Here is a 22,170-nt window from a genome sequence, read left to right on the forward strand (position 1 = left end):
AGGAGCCACCATTAGCCACCAGTAAACACCAGTAGACACCAACAGCCACCATTAGCCACCAGTAGCCACCATTAAACACCAGTACCACCAGGAGCCACCATTAGCCACCAGTAGCCATCAGTAAACACAAGTAGCCACCAGTAAACACCAGTAGCTACCAGTAGACACCAGTAACCACCAATAGACACCAGTGAAAACCAGGAGCCACCATTAGCCATCAGTAGCCATCAGTAAACACCAGTAAACCCCAGTAGCCACCAACAGCCACCATTAGCCACCAGTAGCCACCAGTGAACACAAGTAGCCACCAGTAACCACCAGTAGCCACCAGTAGCCACCAGTAACCACCAGTAAACACCAGTAGCCACCATTAGCCATCAGTAGCCACCAGTAAACACTAGTAGCCACCAGTAAACACCAGTAGCCACCAGTAGCCACCAGTAACCACCAGTAGACACCAGTGAACACCAGTAGCCACCATTAGCCACTAGTAGCCACCAGTAAACACCAATAGCCACCAGTACACACCAGGAGCCACCATTAGCAACCAGTAGCCACCATTAGCCACCAGTGAACACCAGTAGCCAAAATTAGCCACCATTAGCCACCAGTAGCCACCACTAAACACCAGTAGCCACCAGTAGCCACCAATAAACACCAGTAGCCACCAGTAAACACCAGTAGCCACCAGTAAACACCAGTAAACACCAGTTACTACCAGTAAACACCAGTCGCCACCAGTAAACACCATTAGCCACCAGTAGCCACCAGGAAACACCAGAAGCCACCAGTAAACACCAATAGTCACCAGTACACACCAGGAGCCACCATTAGCTACCAGTAGCCACCATTAGCCACCAGTAGCCACCAGTAAACACCAGTAGCCAAAATTAGCCACCATTTGCCACCAGTAAACACCAGTAGCCACCAGTAAACACCAGTAGCCACAAGGACCCACCATTAGCCACCAGTAAACACCAGTTAATGCCAGGAGCCACCAACAGCCACCATTAGCCACCAGTAGCCACCAGTAAACACCAGTAGCCACCAGGACCCACCAGTAGCCACCAGTAAACACCAGTAAACACCAGTAGCCACCAGGAGCCACCATTAGCCACCAGTAAACACCAGTAAACACCAGGAGCCACCAACAGCCACCATTAGCCACCAGTAGCCACCAGTAAACACCAGTAGCCACCAGTAAACACCAGTAGCCACCAGGACCCACCAGTAGCCACCAGTAAACACCAGTAAACACCAGTAGCCACCAGGAGCCACCATTAGCCACCAGTAAACACCAGTAGACACCAGTGAACACCAGTAGCCACCAGTAGCCACCAGTAACCACCAGTAGACACCAGTGAACACCAGTAGCCACCATTAGCCACTAGTAGCCACCAGTAAACACCAATAGCCACCAGTACACACCAGGAGCCACCATTAGCCACCAGTAGCCACCATTAGCCACCAGTGAACACCAGTAGCCAAAATTAGCCACCATTAGCCACCAGTAGCCACCACTAAACACCAGTAGCCACCAGTAGCCACCAACGAACACCAGTAGCCACCAGTAAACATCAGTAGCCACCATTAGCCACCAGTAAACACCAGTAGCCACCAGTAAACACCAGTAAACACCTGTCGCCACCAGTAAACACCAGTCGCCACCAGTAAACACCATTAGCCACCAGTAGCCACCAGTAAACACCAGTAGCCACCAGTAAACACCAATAGTCACCAGTACACACCAGGAGCCACCATTAGCCACCAGTAGCCACCAGTAGCCACCATTAGCCACCATTAGCCACCATTAGCCACCAGTAGCCACCAGTAAACACCAGTAGCCAAAATTAGCCACCATTTGCCACCAGTAAACACCAGTAGCCACCAGTAGCCACCAGTGAACACTAGTAGCCACCAGTAAACACCAGTAGCCAAAAGGAGCCACCAGTAAACACCAGTAGCCACCAGTAAACATCAGTACCACCAGGAGCCACCATTAGCCACCAGTAGCCACCAGTGAACACTAGTTACCACCAGTAAACACCAGTAGCCACCAGTAGCCACCAGTAACCACCAGTGGACACCAGTGAACACCAGTAGCCACCATTAGCCACCAGTAAACACCAGTAGCCACCAGGAGTAACCATTAGCCACCAGTAAACACCAGTTAATGCCAGTAGACACCAAGAGCCACCATTAGCCACCAGTATCCACCAGTAAACACCAGTACAAACCAGTAAACACCAGCAGCCACCAGTAAACACCAGTAAACACCAGTAGCCACCATTAGCCGCCATTAGCCACAAGTAAACACCACTAGCCACCAGTAGCCACCATTAGTCACCAGTAGCCACCAGTAAACACCAGTAGCCACCAGTAGCCACCAGTAACCACCAGTAGACACCAGTGAACACCAGTAGCCACCATTAGCCATCAGTAGCCACCAGTAAACACTTTTAGCCACCAGTAGCCACCAGTAGCCATCAGTAGCCACCAGTAGCCACCTGTAGCCACCAGTAAACACCAATAGCCACCAGTACACACCAGGAGCCACCATTAGCCACCAGTAGCCACCATTAGCCACAATTAGCCACCAGTAAACACCAGTAGCCACCAGTAACCACCAGTAGACACCAGTGAACACCAGTAGCCACCATTAGCCATCAGTAGACACCAGTAAACACTATTAGCCACCAGTAGCCACCAGTACCCATCAGTAGCCACCAGTAGCCACCTGTAGCCACCAGTAAACACCAATAGCCACCAGTACACACCAGGAGCCACCATTAGCCACCAGTAGCCACCATTAGCCACAAGTAAACACCACTAGCCACCAGTAGCCACCATTAGTCACCAGTAGCCACCAGAAAACACCAGTAGCCACCAGGAGCCACCATTAGCCACCAGTAAACACCAGCAGCCACCAGTAAACACCATTAGCCACCAGTAGCCACCAGTAAACACCAGTACCACCAGGAGCCACCAGTAGCCACCAGTAAACACTAATAGCCACCAGTAAACACCAGTTGCCACCAGGAGCCACCATTAGCCACCAGTAAACACCAGTAAACACCAGTAAACACCAGTAGCCACCAACAGCCACCATTAGCCACCAGTAGCCACCAGTAAACATCAGTACCACCAGGAGCTACCATTAGCCACCAGTAGCCACCAGTAAACACTAGTAGCCACCAGTAAACACCAGTAGCCACCAGTAACCACCAGTAGACACCAGTGAACACCAGTAGCCACCATTTGCCATCAGTAGCCACCAGTAAACACTATTAGCCACCAGTAGCCACCAGTAGCCATCAGTAGCCACCAGTAGCCACCTGTAGTCACCAGTAAACACCAATAGCCACCAGTACACACCAGGAGCCACCATTAGCCACCAGTAGCCACCAGCAGCCACCATTAGTCACCATTAGCCACCAGTAAACACCAGTAAACACTAGTAGCCACCAGTAAACGCCAGTAGCCACCAGTAGCCACCAGTAACCACCAGTAGACACCAGTGAACACCAGTAGCCACCATTAGCCATCAGTAGCCACCAGTAAAAACTATTAGCCACCAGTAGCCACCAGTAGCCATCAGTAGCCACCAGTAGCCACCTGTAGCCACCAGTAAACACCAATAGCCACCAGTACACACCAGGAGCCACCATTAGCCACCAGTAGCCACCATTAGCCACCATTAGCCACCAGTAACCACCAGTAGACACCAGTGAACACCAGTAGCCACCATTAGCCATCAGTAGACACCAGTAAACACTATTAGCCACCAGTAGCAATCAGTAGCCACCAGTAGCCACCTGTAGCCACCAGTAAACACCAATAGCCACCAGTACACACCAGGAGCCACCATTAGCCACCAGTAGCCACCATTAGCCACCATTAGCCACCATTAGCCACAAGTAAACACCACTAGCCACCAGTAGCCACCATTAGTCACCAGTAGCCACCAGAAAACACCAGTAGCCACCAGGAGCCACCATTAGCCACCAGTAAACACCAGCAGCCACCAGTAAACACCATTAGCCACCAGTAGCCACCAGTAAACACCAGTACCACCAGGAGCCACCAGTAAACACCAGTAGCCACCATTAGCCACCAGTAAACACCAGTAGCCGCCAGTAAAGACCAGTAAACACCAGTGAACACCAGTCACCACCAGTAAACACCATTAGCCACCAGTAGCCACCAATACACACCAGTAAACACCAGCAGCCACCAGTAAACACCATTAGCCACCAGTAGCCACCAGTAAACACCAGTACCACCAGGAGCCACCAGTAAACACCAGTAGCCACCATTAGCCACCAGTAAACACCAGTAGCCGCCAGTAAAGACCAGTAAACACCAGTGAACACCAGTCACCACCAGTAAACACCATTAGCCACCAGTAGCCACCAATACACACCAGTGAACACCAGTAGCCACCATTAGCCATCAGTAGCCACCAGTAAACACCAGTACCACCAGGAGCCACTATTAGCCACCAGCAGCCACCAGTAAACACCAATAGCCACCAGTACACACCAGGAGCCACCAGTAAACACCAGCAGCCACCAGTAAACACCATTAGCCACCAGTAGCCACCAGTAAACACCAGTACCACCAGGAGCCACCAGTAAACACCAGTAGCCACCATTAGCCACCAGTAAACACCAGTAGCCATCAGTAGCCACCAGTAGCCACCAGTAAACACCAATAGCCACCAGTATATACCAGGAGCCACCAGTAGCCACCAGTAGCCACCAGTAAACACCAGTAGCCAAAATTAGCCACCATTAGCCATCAGTAGCCACCAGTAAACACCAGTTAACACCAGTAGCCACCAACAGCCACCAGTAGCCACCAGAAGCCACCAGTAACCACCAGTAGACACCAGTGAACACCAGGAGCCACCATTAGCCACCAGTAGCCACCATTAGCCACCATTAGCCACCAGTAAACACCAGTAGCCAAAATTAGCCACCATTAGCCACCATTAGCCACCAGTAAACACCAGTAGCCAAAATTAGCCACCATTAGCCACCAGTAGCCACCAGTAAACACCAGTAAACACCAGTAGCCACGAATAGCCACCAAAAAACACCAGTAGCCACCAGTAAACACCAGTAGCCACCATTAGCCACCAGTAAACACCAGTAGCCGCCAGTAAAGACCAGTAAACACCAGTGAACACCAGTCACCACCAGTAAACACCATTAGCCACCAGTAGCCACCAGTAAACACCAGTAGCCACCAGTGAACACCAGTAAACACCAATAGCCACCAGTACAAACCAGGAGCAACCATTAGCCACCAGTAGCCACCACTAGCCACCATTAGCCACCAGTAGCCACCAGTAGCCACCAGTAAACACCAGTAGCCAAAATTAGCCACCATTAGCCACCAGTAGCCACCAGTAAACACCAGGAGCCACCAGTAAACACCAGTAGCCACCAGTAAACACCAGTAGCCACCATTAGCCACCATTAGCCACAAGTAAACACCACTAGCCACCAGTAGCCACCATTAGTCACCAGTAGCCACCAGTAAACACCAGTAGCCATCAGGAGCCACCATTAGCCACCAGTAGCCACCAGCAGCCACCAGTAAACACCAGTAGCCACCAGTAGCCACCAACAGCCACCATTAGCCACCAGTAGCCACCAGTAAATACCAGTAGCCAAAATTAGCCACCAGTAGCCATCAGTAAACACTATTAGCCACCAGTAGCCACCAGTAGCCATCAGTCGCCACCAGTAGCCACCAGTAGCCACCAGTAAACACCAATAGCCACCAGTACACACCAGGAGCCACCATTAGCCACCATTAGCCACGAGTAAACACCAGTAGCCAAAATTAGCCACCATTAGCCACCAGCAGCCACCAGTAGCCACCAGTAGCCACCAGTAGCCACCAATAAACACCAGTAGCCACCAGTAAACACTAGTAGCCACCAGTAGCCACCAGTAAATACCAGTGAACACCAGTCACCACCAGTAAACACCATTAGCCACCAGTAGCCACCAGTAAACACCAGTAGCCACCAGTAAACACCAGTAAAAACCAATAGCCACCAGTACACACCAGGAGCCACCATTAACCACCAGTAGCCACCACTAGCCACCATTAGCCACCATTAGCCACCAGTATCCACCAGTAAACACCAGTAGCCAAAATTAGCCACCATTAGCCACCAGTAGCCACCAGTAAACACTAGTAGCCACCATTAGCCAGCAGTAAACACCAGTAGCCGCCAGTAGCTACCAGTAAACACCAGTAGCCACCAGTAAACACCATTAGCCACCAGTAGCCACCAGCAAACACCAGTAGCCACCAGTAAACACGAGCATCCACCAGTAAACACCAGTACCCACCAGTAAACACCAGTAGCCACCAGTAAACACCAGTATCCACCAGTAAACACCAGTACCCACCAGTGAACACCAGTGGCCACCAGTAAACACCAGTGAACACCAGTAGCCACCAGGAGCCACCATTAGCCACCAGTAAACAACAGTAAACACCAGTAGCCACCAACAGCCACCATTAGCCACCAGTAGCCACCAGTAAACACCAGTACCACCAGGAGCCACCATTAGCCACGAGTAGCCACCAGTAAACACTAGTTGCCACCAGTAAACACCAGTAGCCACCAGTAGCCAGTAGTAACCACCGGTAGACACCAGTGAACACCAGTAGCCACCATTAGCCATCAGTAGCCACCAGTAAACACCAGTAAACATCAGTAGCCACCAACAGCCACCATTAGCCACCAGTAGCCACCGGTAAACACCAGTACCACCAGGAGCCACCATTAGCCACCAGTAGCCACCAGTAAACACTAGTAGCCACCAGTAAACAGCAGTAGCCACCAGTAGCCACCAGTAACCACCAGTAGACACCAGTGAACACCAGTAGCCACCATTAGCCACTAGTAGCCACCAGTAAACACCAATAGCCACCAGTACACTTCAGGAGCCACCATTAGCCACCAGTAGCCACCAGTAGCCACCAGTGAACACCAGTAGCCAAAATTAGCCACCATTAGCCACCAGTAGCCACCACTAAACACCAGTAGCCACCAGTAGCCACCAATAAACACCAGTAGCCACCAGTAAACACCAGTAGCCACCATTAGCCACCAGTAAACACCAGTCGCCACCAGTAAACACTGTTAGCCACCAGTAGCCACCAGTAAACACCAGTAGCCACCAGTAAACACCAATAGTCACCAGTACACACCAGGAGCCACCATTAGCCACCAGTAGCCACCAGTAGCCACCATTAGCCACCAATAGCCACCAGTAAACACCAGTAGCCAAAATTAGCCACCACTTGCCACCAGTAAACACCAGTAGCCACCAGTAGCCACCAGTGAACACTAGTAGCCACCAGTAAACGCCAGTAGCCACCAGTAGCCACCAGTAAACACCAGTAGCCACCAGTAAACATCAGTAGCACCAGGAGCCACCATTAGCCACCAGTAGCCACCAGTGAACACTAGTAACCACCAGTAAACACCAGTAGCCACCTGTAGCCACCAGTAACCACCAGTGGAAACCAGTGAACACCAGTAGCCACCATTAGCCACCAGTAAACACCAGTAGCCACCAGGAGCCACCATTAGCCACCAGTAAACACCAATTAATACCAGTAGACACAAACAGCCACCATTAGCCACCAGTATCCACCAGTAAACACCAGTACAAACCAGTAAACACCAGCAGCCACCAGTAAACACCAGTAGCCACCAGTAAACACCAGTAGCCACCATTAGCCACCAGTAGCCACCAGTAAACACCAGTAGCCACCAGTAAACACCAGTAGCCACCAGGACCCACCAGTAGCCACCATTAAACACCAGTAGCCACCAGGAGCCACCATTAGCCACCAGTAAACACCAGTAAACATCAGGAGCCACCAACAGCCACCATTAGCCACCAGTAGCCACCAGTAAACACCAGTAGCCACCAGGACCCACCAGTAGCCACCAGTAAACACCAGTAAACACCAGTAGCCACCATTAGCCACCAGTAAACACCAGTAAACACCAGGAGCCACCAACAGCCACCATTAGCCACCAGTAGCCAGTAGTAAACACCAGTAGCCACCAGTAAACACCAGTAGCCACCAGGACCCACCAGTAGCCACCAGTAAACACCAGTAGCCACCAGGAGCCACCATTAGCCACCAGTAAACACCAGTAGACACCAGTGAACACCAGTAGCCACCATTAGCCACCAGTGAACACCAGTAAACACCAGTAGCCACCAGGAGCCAGCATTAGCCACCAGTAAACACCAGTAGACACCAACAGCCACCATTAGCCACCAGTAGACACCAGTAAACACCAGTACCACCAGGAGCCACCATTAGCCACCAGTAGCCATCAGTAAACACAAGTAGCCACCAGTAAACACCAGTAGCTACCAGTAGACACCAGTAACCACCAATAGACACCAGTGAAAACCAGGAGCCACCATTAGCCATCAGTAGCCATCAGTAAACACCAGTAAACCCCAGTAGCCACCAACAGCCACCATTAGCCACCAGTAGCCACCAGTAAACACAAGTAGCCACCAGTAACCACCAGTAGCCACCAGTAGCCACCAGTAACCACCAGTAAACACCAGTAGCCACCATTAGCCATCAGTAGCCACCAGTAAACACTAGTAGCCACCAGTAAACACCAGTAGCCACCAGTAGCCACCAGTAACCACCAGTAGACACCAGTGAACACCAGTAGCCACCATTAGCCACTAGTAGCCACCAGTAAACACCAATAGCCACCAGTACACACCAGGAGCCACCATTAGCAACCAGTAGCCACCATTAGCCACCAGTGAACACCAGTAGCCAAAATAAGCCACCATTAGCCACCAGTAGCCACCACTAAACACCAGTAGCCACCAGTAGCCACCAATAAACACCAGTAGCCACCAGTAAACACCAGTAGCCACCATTAGCCACCAGTAAACACCAGTAGCCACCAGTAAACACCAGTAAACACCAGTTACTACCAGTAAACACCAGTCGCCACCAGTAAACACCATTAGCCACCAGTAAAAACCAGAAGCCACCAGTAAACACCAATAGTCACCAGTACACACCAGGAGCCACCATTAGCAACCAGTAGCCACCATTAGCCACCAGTAGCCACCAGTAAACACAAGTAGCCAAAATTAGCCACCATTTGGCAGCAGTAAACACCAGTAGCCACCAGTAAACACCAGTAGCCACCAGGACCAACCAGTAGCCACCAGTAAACACCAGTAAACACCAGCAGCCACCAGGAGCCACCATTAGCCACCAGTAAACACCAGTAAATGCCAGGAGCCACCAACAGCCACCATTAGCCACCAGTAGCCACCAGTAAACACCAGTAGCCACCAGGACCCACCAGTAGCCACCAGTAAACACCAGTAAACACCAGTAGCCACCAGGAGCCACCATTAGCCACCAGTAAACACCAGTAAACACCAGGAGCCACCAACAGCCACCATTAGCCACCAGTAGCCACCAGTAAACACCAGTAGCCACCAGTAAACACCAGTAGCCACCAGGACCCACCAGTAGCCACCAGTAAACACCAGTAAACACCAGTAGCCACCAGGAGCCACCATTAGCCACCAGTAAACACCAGTAGACACCAGTGAACACCAGTAGCCACCAGTAGCCACCAGTAACCACCAGTAGACACCAGTGAACACCAGTAGCCACCATTAGCCACTAGTAGCCACCAGTAAACACCAATAGCCACCAGTACACACCAGGAGCCACCATTAGCCACCAGTAGCCACCATTAGCCACCAGTGAACACCAGTAGCCAAAATTAGCCACCATTAGCCACCAGTAGCCACCACTAAACACCAGTAGCCACCAGTAGCCACCAATGAACACCAGTAGCCACCAGTAAACACAAGTAGCCACCATTAGCCACCAGTAAACACCAGTAGCCACCAGTAAACACCAGTCGCCACCAGTAAACACCATTAGCCACCAGTAGCCACCAGTAAACACCAGTAGCCACCAGTAAACACCAATAGTCACCAGTACACACCAGGAGCCACCATTAGCCACCAGTAGCCACCAGTAGCCACCATTAGCCACCAGTAGCCACCAGTAAACACCAGTAGCCAAAATTAGCCACCATTTGCCACCAGTAAACACCAGTAGCCACCAGTAGCCACCAGTGAACACTAGTAGCCACCAGTAAACACCAGTAGCCAAAAGGAGCCACCAGTAAACACCAGTAGCCACCAGTAAACATCAGTACCACCAGGAGCCACCATTAGCCACCAGTAGCCACCAGTGAACACTAGTTACCACCAGTAAACACCAGTAGCCACCAGTAGCCACCAGTAACCACCAGTGGACACCAGTGAACACCAGTAGCCACCATTAGCCACCAGTAAACACCAGTAGCCACCAGGAGTAACCATTAGCCACCAGTAAACACCAGTTAATACCAGTAGACACCAAGAGCCACCATTAGCCACCAGTATCCACCAGTAAACACCAGTACAAACCAGTAAACACCAGCAGCCACCAGTAAACACCAGTGAACACCAGTAGCCACCAGTAAACACCAGTAGCCACCATAAGCCACCAGTAGCCACCAGTAAACACCAGTAGCCACCAGTAAACACCAGTAGCCACCAGGACCCACCAGTAGCCACCAGTAAACACCAGTAGCCACCAGGAGCCACCATTAGCCACCAGTAGCCATCAGTAGCCACCAGTAAACACCAATAGCCACCAGTACACACCAGGAGCCACCAGTAGCCACCAGTAAACACCAGTAGCCAAAATTAGCCACCATTAGCCATCAGTAGCCACCAGTAAACACCAGTAAACACCAGTAGCCACCAACAGCCACCAGTAGCCACCAGAAGCCACCAGTAACCACCAGTAGACACCAGTGAACACCAGGAGCCAATATTAGCCACCAGTAGCCACCATTAGCCACCATTAGCCACCAGTAAACACCAGTAGCCAAAATTAGCCACCATTAGCCACCAGTAAACACCAGTAGCCAAAATTAGCCACCATTAGCCACCAGTAGCCACCAGTAAACACCAGTAAACACCAGTAGCCACGAATAGCCACCAAACAACACCAGTAGCCACCAGTAAACACCAGTAGCCACCATTAGCCACCAGTAAACACCAGTAGCCGCCAGTAAAGACCAGTAAACACCAGTGAACACCAGTCACCACCAGTAAACACCATTAGCCACCAGTAGCCACCAGTAAACACCAGTAGCCACCAGTAAACACCAGTAAACACCAATAGCCACCAGTACAAACCAGGAGCCACCATTAGCCACCAGTAGCCACCACTAGCCACCATTAGCCACCATTAGCCACCAGTAGCCACCAGTAAACACCAGTAGCCAAAATTAGCCACCATTAGCCACCAGTAGCCACCAGTAAACACCAGGAGCCACCAGTAAACACCAGTAGCCACCAGTAAACACCAGTAGCCACCATTAGCCACCATTATCCACCATTAGCCACAAGTAAACACCACTAGCCACCAGTAGCCACCATTAGTCACCAGTAGCCACCAGTAAACACCAGTAGCCACCAGGAGCCACCATTAGCCACCAGTAAACACCAGCAGCCACCAGTAAACACCAGTAGCCACCAGTAGCCACCAACAGCCACCATTAGCCACCAGTAGCCACCAGTAAATACCAGTAGCCAAAATTAGCCACCAGTAGCCATCAGTAAACACTATTAGCCACCAGTAGCCACCAGAAGCCACCAGTAACCACCAGTAGACACCAGTGAACACCAGGAGCCACCATTAGCCACCAGTAGCCACCATTAGCCACCATTAGCCACCAGTAAACACCAGTAGCCAAAATTAGCCACCATTAGCCACCAGTAAACACCAGTAGCCAAAATTAGCCACCATTAGCCAACAGTAGCCACCAGTAAACACCAGTAAACACCAGTAGCCACGAATAGCCACCAAACAACACCAGTAGCCACCAGTAAACACTAGTAGCCACCATTACCCACCAGTAAACACCAGTAGCCCCCAGTAGCCACCAGTAAATACCAGTAAACACCAGTCACCACCAGTAAACACCATTAGCCACCAGTAGCCACCAGTAAACACCAATAGCCACCAGTACACACCAGGAGCCACCATTAGCCACCAGTAGCCACCACTAGCCACCATTAGCCACCATTAGCCACCAGTAGCCACCAGTAAACACCAGTAGCCAAAATTAGCCACCATTAGCCACCAGTAGCCACCAGTAAACACTAGTAGCCACCATTAGCCAGCAGTAAACACCAGTAGCCGCCAGTAGCTACCAGTAAACACCAGTAGCCACCAGTAAACACCATTAGCCACCAGTAGCCACCAGCAAACACCAGTAGCCACCAGTAAACACGAGCATCCACCAGTAAACACCAGTACCCACCAGTAAACACCAGTAGCCACCAGTAAACACCAGTATCCACCAGTAAACACCAGTACCCACCAGTTAACACCAGTAGCCACCAGTAAACACCAGTGAACACCAGTAGCCACCAGGAGCCACCATTAGCCACCAGTAAACACCAGTCAACACCAGTAGCCACCAACAGCCACCATTAGCCACCAGTAGCCACCAGTAAACACCAGTACCACCAGGAGCCACCATTAGCCACGAGTAGCCACCAGTAAACACTAGTAGCCACCAGTAAACACCAGTAGCCACCAGTAGCCAGCAGTAACCACCGGTAGACACCAGTGAACACCAGTAGCCACCATTAGCCATCAGTAGCCACCAGTAAACACCAGTAAACACCAGTAGCCACCAACAGCCACCATTAGCCACCAGTAGCCACCGGTAAACACCAGTACCACCAGGAGCCACCAGTAGCCACCAGTAAACACTAGTAGCCACCAGTAAACACCAGTAGCCACCAGTAGCCACCAGTAACCACCAGTAGACACCAGTGAACACCAGTAGCCACCATTAGCCACTAGTAGCCACCAGTAAACACCAATAGCCACCAGTACACACCAGGAGCCACCATTAGCCACCAGTAGCCACCAGTAGCCACCAGTGAACACCAGTAGCCAAAATTAGCCACCATTAGCCACCAGTAGCCACCACTAAATACCAGTAGCCACCAGTAGCCACCAATAAACACCAGTAGCCACCAGTAAACACCAGTAGCCACCATTAGCCACCAGTAAACACCAGTAGCCACCAGTAAACACCAGTAAACACCAGTAGCCACCAGTAAACACTGTTAGCCACCAGTAGCCACCAGTAAACACCAGTAGCAACCAGTAAACACCAATAGTCACCAGTACACACCAGGAGCCACCATTAGCCACCAGTAGCCACCAGTAGCCACCATTAGCCACCAGTAGCCACCAGTAAACACCAGTAGCCAAAATTAGCCACCACTTGCCACCAGTAAACACCAGTAGCCACCAGTAGCCACCAGTGAACACTAGTAGCCACCAGTAAACACCAGTAGCCACCAGTAGCCACCAGTAAACACCAGTAGCCACCAGTAAACATCAGTACCACCAGGAGCCACCATTAGCCACCAGTAGCCACCAGTGAACACTAGTAACCACCAGTAAACACCAGTAGCCACCTGTAGCCACCAGTAACCACCAGTGGACACCAGTGAACACCAGTAGCCACCATTAGCCACCAGTAAACACCAGTAGCCACCAGGAGCCACCATTAGCCACCAGTAAACACCAGTTAATACCAGTAGACACCAACAGCCACCATTAGCCACCAGTATCCACCAGTAAACACCAGTACAAACCAGTAAACACCAGCAGTCACCAGTAAACACCAGTAAACACCAGTAGCCACCAGTAAACACCAGTAGCCACCATTAACCACCAGTAGCCACCAGTAAACACCAGTAGCCACCAGTAAACACCAGTAGCCACCAGGACCCACCAGTAGCCACCAGTAAACACCAGTAGCCACCAGGAGCCACCATTAGCCACCAGTAAACACCAGTAAACACCAGGAGCCACCAACAGCCACCATTAGCCACCAGTAGCCACCAGTAAACACCAGTAGCCACCAGTAAACACCAGTAGCCACCAGGACCCACCAGTAGCCACCAGTAAACACCAGTAAACACCAGTAGCCACCAGGAGCCACCATTAGCCACCAGTAAACACCAGTAAACACCAGGAGCCACCAACAGCCACCATTAGCCACCAGTAGCCACCAGTAAACACCAGTAGCCACCAGTAAACACCAGTAGCCACCAGGACCCACCAGTAGCCACCAGTAAACACCAGTAGCCACCAGGAGCCACCATTAGCCACCAGTAAACACCAGTAGACACCAGTGAACACCAGTAGCCACCATTAGCCACCAGTAAACACCAGTAAACACCAGTAGCCACCAGGAGCCACCATTAGCCACCAGTAGCCACCAGTAAACACCAGTACCACCAGGAGCCACCATTAGCCACCAGTAGCCACCAGTAAACACAAGTAGCCACCAGTAAACACCAGTAGCTACCAGTAGACACCAGTGACCACCAATAGATACCAGTGAAAACCAGGAGCCACCATTAGCCATCAGTAGCCATCAGTAAACACCAGTAAACCCCAGTAGCCACCAACAGCCACCATTAGCCACCAGTAGCCACCAGTGAACACAAGTAGCCACCAGTAAACACCAGTAGCCACCAGCAGCCACCAGTAACCACCAGTAAACACCAGTAGCCACCATTAGCCATCAGTAGCCACCAGTAAACACTAGTAGCCACCAGTAAACACCAGTAGCCACCAGTAGCCACCAGTAACCACCAGTAGACACCAGTAAACACCAGTAGCCACCAGTAGCCACCAGTGAACACTAGTAGCCACCAGTAAACACCAGTACCCACCAGTAGCCACCAGTAAACACCAGTAGCCACCAGTAAACATCAGTACCACCAGGAGCCACCATTAGCCACCAGTAGCCACCAGTGAACACTAGTAACCACCAGTAAACACCAGTAGCCACCTGTAGCCACCAGTAACCACCAGTGGACACCAGTGAACACCAGTAGCCACCATTAGCCACCAGTAAACACCAGTAGCCACCAGGAGCAACCATTAGCCACCAGTAAACACCAGTTAATACCAGTAGACACCAACAGCCACCATTAGCCACCAGTATCCACCAGTAAACACCAGTACAAACCAGTAAACACCAGCAGCCACCAGTAAACGCCAGTAAACACCAGTAGCCACCAGTAAACACCAGTAGCCACCATTAGCCACCAGTAGCCACCAGTAAACACCAGTAGCCACCAGTAAACACCAGTAGCCACCAGGACCCACCAGTAGCCACCAGTAAACACCAGTAAACACCAGTAGCCACCAGGAGCCACCATTAGCCACCAGTAAACACCAGTAAACACCAGGAGCCACCAACAGCCACCATTAGCCACCAGTAGCCACCAGTAAACACCAGTAGCCACCAGTAAACACCAGTAGCCACCAGGACCCACCAGTAGCCACCAGTAAACACCAGTAAACACCAGTAGCCACCAGGAGCCACCATTAGCCACCAGTAAACACCAGTAAACACCAGGAGCCACCAACAGCCACCATTAGCCACCAGTAGCCACCAGTAAACACCAGTAGCCACCAGTAAACACCAGTAGCCACCAGGACCCACCAGTAGCCACCAGTAAACACCAGTAGCCACCAGGAGCCACCATTAGCCACCAGTAAACACCAGTAGACACCAGTGAACACCAGTAGCCACCATTAGCCACCAGTAAACACCAGTAAACACCAGTAGCCACCAGGAGCCACCATTAGCCACCAGAAGCCACCAGTAAACACCAGTACCACCAGGAGCCACCATTAGCCACCAGTAGCCACCAGTAAACACAAGTAGCCACCAGTAAACACCAGTAGCTACCAGTAGACACCAGTGACCACCAATAGACACCAGTGAAAACCAGGAGCCACCATTAGCCATCAGTAGCCATCAGTAAACACCAGTAAACCCCAGTAGCCACCAACAGCCACCATTAGCCACCAGTAGCCACGAGTAAACACAAGTAGCCACCAGTAAACACCAGTAGCCACCAGTAGCCACCAGTAACCACCAGTAAACACCAGTAGCCACCATTAGCCATCAGTAGCCACCAGTAAACACTAGTAGCCACCAGTAAACACCAGTAGCCACCAGTAGCCACCAGTAACCACCAGTAGACACCAGTGAACACCAGTAGCCACCATTAGCCACTAGTAGCCACCAGTAAACACCAATATCCACCAGTACACACCAGGAGCCACCATTAGCAACCAGTAGCCACCATTAGCCACCAGTGAACACCAGTAGCCAAAATTAGCCACCATTAGCCACCAGTAGCCACCACTAAACACCAGTAGCCACCAGTAGCCACCAATAAACACCAGTAGCCACCAGTAAACACCAGTAGCCACCATTAGCCACCAGTAAACACCAGTAGCCACCAGTAAACACCAGTAAACACCAGTCGCCACCAGTGAACACCATTAGCCACCAGTAGCCACCAGTAAACACCAGTAGCCACCAGTAAACACCAATAGTCACCAGTACACACCAGGAGCCACCATTAGCCACCAGAAGCCACCAGTAAACACCAGTAGCCAAAATTAGCCACCATTTGCCACCAGTAAACACCAGTAGCCACCAGTAAACACCAGTAGCCACCAGGACCCACCAGTAGCCACCAGTAAACACCAGTAAACACCAGTAGCCACCAGGAGCCACCATTAGCCACCAGTAAACACCAGTAAACACCAGGAGCCACCAACAGCCACCATTAGCCACCAGTAGCCACCAGTAAACACCAGTAGCCACCAGTAAACACCAGTAGCCACCAGGACCCACCAGTAGCCACCAGTAAACACCAGTAAACACCAGTAGCCACCAGGAGCCACCATTAGCCACCAGTAAACACCAGTAAACACCAGGAGCCACCAACAGCCACCATTAGCCACCAGTAGCCACCAGTAAACACCAGTAGCCACCAGTAAACACCAGTGGCCACCAGGACCCACCAGTAGCCACCAGTAAACACCAGTAAACACCAGTAGCCACCAGGAGCCACCATTAGCCACCAGTAAACACCAGTAGACACCAGTGAACACCAGTTGCCACCATTAGTCACCAGTAAACACCAGTAAACACCAGTAGCCACCAGGAGCCACCATTAGCCACCAGTAAACACCAGTAAACACCAGTAGACACCAACAGCCACCATTAGCCACCAGAAGCCACCAGTAAACACCAGTACCACCAGGAGCCACCATTAGCCACCAGTAGCCACCAGTAAACACAAGTAGCCACCAGTAAACACCAGTAGCCACCGGTAGACACCAGTAACCACCAATAGACACCAGTTAACACCAGGAGCCACCATTAGCCATCAGTAGCCATCAGTAAACACCAGTAAACCCCAGTAGCCACCAACAGCCACCATTAGCCACCAGTAGCCACCAGTAAACACAAGTAGCCACCAGTAAACACCAGTAGCCACCAGTACCCACCAGTAGACACCAGTAAACACCAGTAGCCACCATTAGCCATCAGTAGCCACCAGTAAACACTAGTAGCCACCAGTAAACACCAGTAGCCACCAGTAGCCACCAGTAACCACCAGTAGACACCAGTGAACACCAGTAGCCACCATTAGCCACTAGTAGCCACCAGTAAACACCAATAGCCACCAGTACACACCAGGAGCCACCATTAGCCACCAGTAGCCACCATTAGCCACCAGTGAACACCAGTAGCCAAAATTAGCCACCAGTAGCCACCAGTAAACACCAGTAGCCACCAGTAAACACCAGTAGGCACCATTTGCCAGCAGTAAACACCAGTAGCCGCCAGTAGCTACCAGTAAACACCAGTAAACACCATTAGCCACCAGGAGCCACCAGTAAACACCAGTAGCCACCAGTAAACACCAGTATCCACCAGTAAATACCAGTACCCACCAGTAAACACCAGTAGCCACCAGTAAACACTAGTATCCACCAGTAAACACCAGTACCCACCAGTAAACACCAGTAGCCACCAGTAAACACCAGTAAACACCAGTAGCCACCAGTAAACACCAGTAGCCACCATTAGCCACCAGTAGCCACCAGTAAACACCAGTAGCCACCAGGAGCTACCATTAGCCAGCAGTAAACACCAGTAAACACCATTAAACATCAGTACCACCAGGAGCCATCAGTAGCCACCAGTAGCCACCAGTAAACACCAATAGCCACCAGTACACACCAGGAGCCATCATTAGCCACCAGTAGCCACCATTAGCCACCATTAGCCACCAGTAAACACCAGTAAACACCAGTAAACACCAGTAGCCACCAGTAAACACCAGTAGCCACCAGTAAACACCAGTAGCCACCATTAGCCACCAGTAAACACCAGTAGCCACCAGTAGCCACCAGTAAACACCAGTAAACACCATCAGCCACTAGTAGCCACCAGTAAACACCAGTAGCCACCGGTAAACACCAGTAAACACCAGTAGCCACCAGTAAACACCATTAGCCACCATTAGCCACCAGTAAACACCAGTAGCCACCAGTAAACACCAGTAAACACCAGTACCCACCAGTAAACACCAGTAGCCACCAGTAAACACCAGTAAACACCAGTAGCCACCAGTAAACACCAGTAAACACCATCAGCCACTAGTAGCCACCAGTAAACACCAGTAGCCACCAGTAAACACCAGTAAACACCAGTAGCCACCAGTAAACACCATTAGCCACCATTAGCCACCAGTAAACACCAGTAGCCACCAGTAAACACCAGTAAACACCAGTAGCCACCAGTAGCCACCAGTAAACACCAGTAAACACTTATTTTAACACACTGAATCTGAATGTGTCTGAAGGACTTTCTTGTCTCATTTTTTTCTGCTCCTTACCTTTTTCTGTTTGTCCTCCATCTTGATCTCCTGTCTCTCTCTGTATGATTGATTGGCTGACATGACACCAGTGGCCCAGGAGGGAGGGGACATCGGCCCACGATCAATCAGGACTATTGGTCTGTGACGACCCTGAGCAGCTCGCCAGGCCAGAGGGGAGAAAAGAGAGAAGTGAGAGGAGGAGTTTCTTCCAGTCTTAAGTTTATTTCGGCACTTTAGGCCTCATTTGCAGTTTGTTTGGAAACCTACTTGATATTTTTGTGCGTGAAGTGCAGTTAGTGCAGTCTAAGTTTGGAATACAGTTTATTTAGTAGAAATTCTTTTGCCTGGTTGATGCCATGCACTTGTGATTGGGCCAAAGATTAGTTTTATATTTGATTTGTTACAGTGCATGCTTGTTTTAGATTGTATTGTTGTGTATTTGAAATTGTGTGCTGCCACCAATCCCTTCTGAGGCCCATCCATCCCTCAGCAAATTGATGAGCAGGAACAGCTGCTTGCACCTGGACATTATTTAAGTGAAGCCACAGCTGTGGCAGGAGGACGGCAGAGGAACAGAGCCGGACGCGCAGCTCACTCGCCAGGAGAGGAGGCAGGATCGGGAAACCTGAAGCGCAGCAGTTCTGAGGTTGTTGGCCTGACTACTCAGCTCTGGGCCGCCGGAAACCTTCCGTGGCCCGGGAAAAGCGTGAGTAAGACTATTTCAGACCTAGAACTGGAGGCTGGCTGCGGAGCCAGGTGGGAGGAGTGAGGAAGCTCTTCGAACGGTGGACTGCCGCATCTGTTCTTTTCCGCAGGCGGGCTGGGAGTGCGGCTGCGCGGCGAGGGAGAGAGACGACGAAGCACCTAAACGCCGTGTTGCACAGCAGAGGACTCCACGGGGACATATGTTTAAAGCTGCTGAATTTGAATAAACTGATGAACTATTTGAGTTTTTAGTGTGGCCTCAACTCTGCTCACCCGGCCTTTTTAGGAGGACCATTGTGGCTATGAGGGCAGACTTTCATTAAGCTTGCAATTGTATTTGAATCCCCTCAGCCACTGACACACTGTTCACATGAGCAGTTCATGTGAAGCAGCTTCATGCCCGTACAGAAAGCCTGTTTGTAAATTTATGCTAAAAGTGCAATACTTTGCATGATTATTTAGTTGCGGATATATAATTTCATTTCTGTCCTAGAAGCACATTTCATGTCAAGTGTAAAGAGGACAAATTGGAAACTTCAGCTGGCTTAAAACACTCCGTAAAAGCAACTTGTTCTTTGGAGTTCTAACCGGACTCACAACAGTGATTTGAACACTCCAACCAACATGGCACCGTCACGATCGTTCACCTCATCTTCATCTTTCTGCTCCTCTTCCTCTATGTATAAATACATGACAGTATTGCCATCCTTAACATATTCCTCCTCTTTCTGCAGGTCTTCCTGAATAAGTGCAGTTGTACATGTTGGTCCATCTTTACTGTTGTCTCCACCCCAACCAGTCCAGGCAGATGGCCGCCCTCCCTGATCTGGTTCTGATGGAGGTTTTCTTCCTGTTAAAAAGGAGTTTTCCTTCCCACTGTCGCCTCATGCAGCTCAGGATGGAGGATTGGATCCAAGTCAGGATCTCTTGGTTTCTCTCTTAGCTAGGCTATATATTATGAATTTGGATTGGAAATAACATTGTTGTGAAGTGGTGCAATACGAGTAAAGCTGATTTGAATTTATTTGAATATACAAGAAAACTTAATAAAATATACTCATGGAAATTAAGCAAATGATAAAACGAAGAATATTATACCTGAAATATTGATAAATCTGCTTTCTTTTCCCCAATATTTCAGGTTGATGAGAATTTTTTTTGTCTGTTTTTGGCAAAAAATACCTAAAATAAAACAATTCGATAAAATATTAATGCCACTGACTCAAACACTGAAACTAGTTTGTCAAAAACTTATATATTAAAATGTTCTGTCAGAATTTAATGAAATGAAAAATACTTTATTAATCCCCAAAGGGAAATATTGCAGTATATAATAATAATAACTAGAGGAGGTGTTGTTCTGGAGGCTGATGGCTGCTGGCAGGAATGATCTTCTGTATCTTTCAGTCTTACATGGGACCTGAAGAAGCCTCTCACTGAACACACTTTGTTGTTTCATCACTGTGTTGTGGAGAGGGTGTGAAGAATCCTCCATCATCTTCATCAGCTTGTGCAGCATTCTTCTTTGGACAATCAGCTCCAGCGGCTCCAGAGTTACTCCAAGCACAGAAGCAGCTTTCTGGATCAGTTTGTTGATTCTCTTCAAGCCTCTGGTTCTGATGCTACTACCCCAGCAGATGCTGCAAAGCTGACTGCACTCTCCACAACAGACTTCTAGAAGATATGCAACATCTTGGTGCAGACGTTAAACCATCTCAGCTTCCTTAAGAAGTACAGTCTGCTCTGACCTTTCTTGTAGATGTAGTCAGTGTTGCATTTCCAGTCCAGTTTGTTGTCCAGCTGAACTCCAAGATACTTGTATTCCTCCACCACCTCCACCTCCTCTCCCAGGATGGAAACAGTGCTTTGTTTATTCTTCTTCCTCCTGAAGTCAACAATCATCTCTTTTGTTTTGCTGCTATTTAATATGAGATGATTGTCACCGCACCATTTAACAAACTGACTGACCAGTTCTCTGTACTCTGCTTCTTGTCCATCCCTGATACACCCCACAACTGCAGAGTCATCAGAGTATTTCTGCAGATGACAGGACTCAGAGTTGTACTGGAAGTCTGAGGTGTACAGAGTGAAGAGGAATGGCCAGAGTACAGTTCCTTGTGGTGCACCAGTGCTGCTGACCTCCATCTCAGACACACAACCTTTCAGTCTCACAAACTGGGGTCTGTTTGTGAGGTAGTCATAGATCCAGGTGGTTGTGGAGGTATCCACCTGGAATTTATGGAGCTTCTCACATAACAAAGCAGGCTGAATGGTATTAAAAGCACTGAGAAATGAAAGAACATGACCCTCAGAGTGCTGCCTGAATGGTCCAGATGAGAGTGTGCTCTCTGGAGCAGGTATATCAATCAAATCAAATCAAATCAAATCAAAGATACTTTATTCATCCTCAAGGGGAAATTCAAGGTTCCAGAAAAAAACCCGTCCAAGGTTTTTATAGACGTACACAGAGCATTGAGAACACAGGTCACAGAACAGGTCATTAACTGATACCCCACAGCCGGCTTTATCTGGTGCTGCCTTTACCAGATTAGAAAAA

Source organism: Telmatherina bonti (assembly GCF_933228915.1).
Source record: "Telmatherina bonti genome assembly, chromosome: 18".
Classification (NCBI taxonomy): domain Eukaryota; kingdom Metazoa; phylum Chordata; class Actinopteri; order Atheriniformes; family Telmatherinidae; genus Telmatherina; species Telmatherina bonti.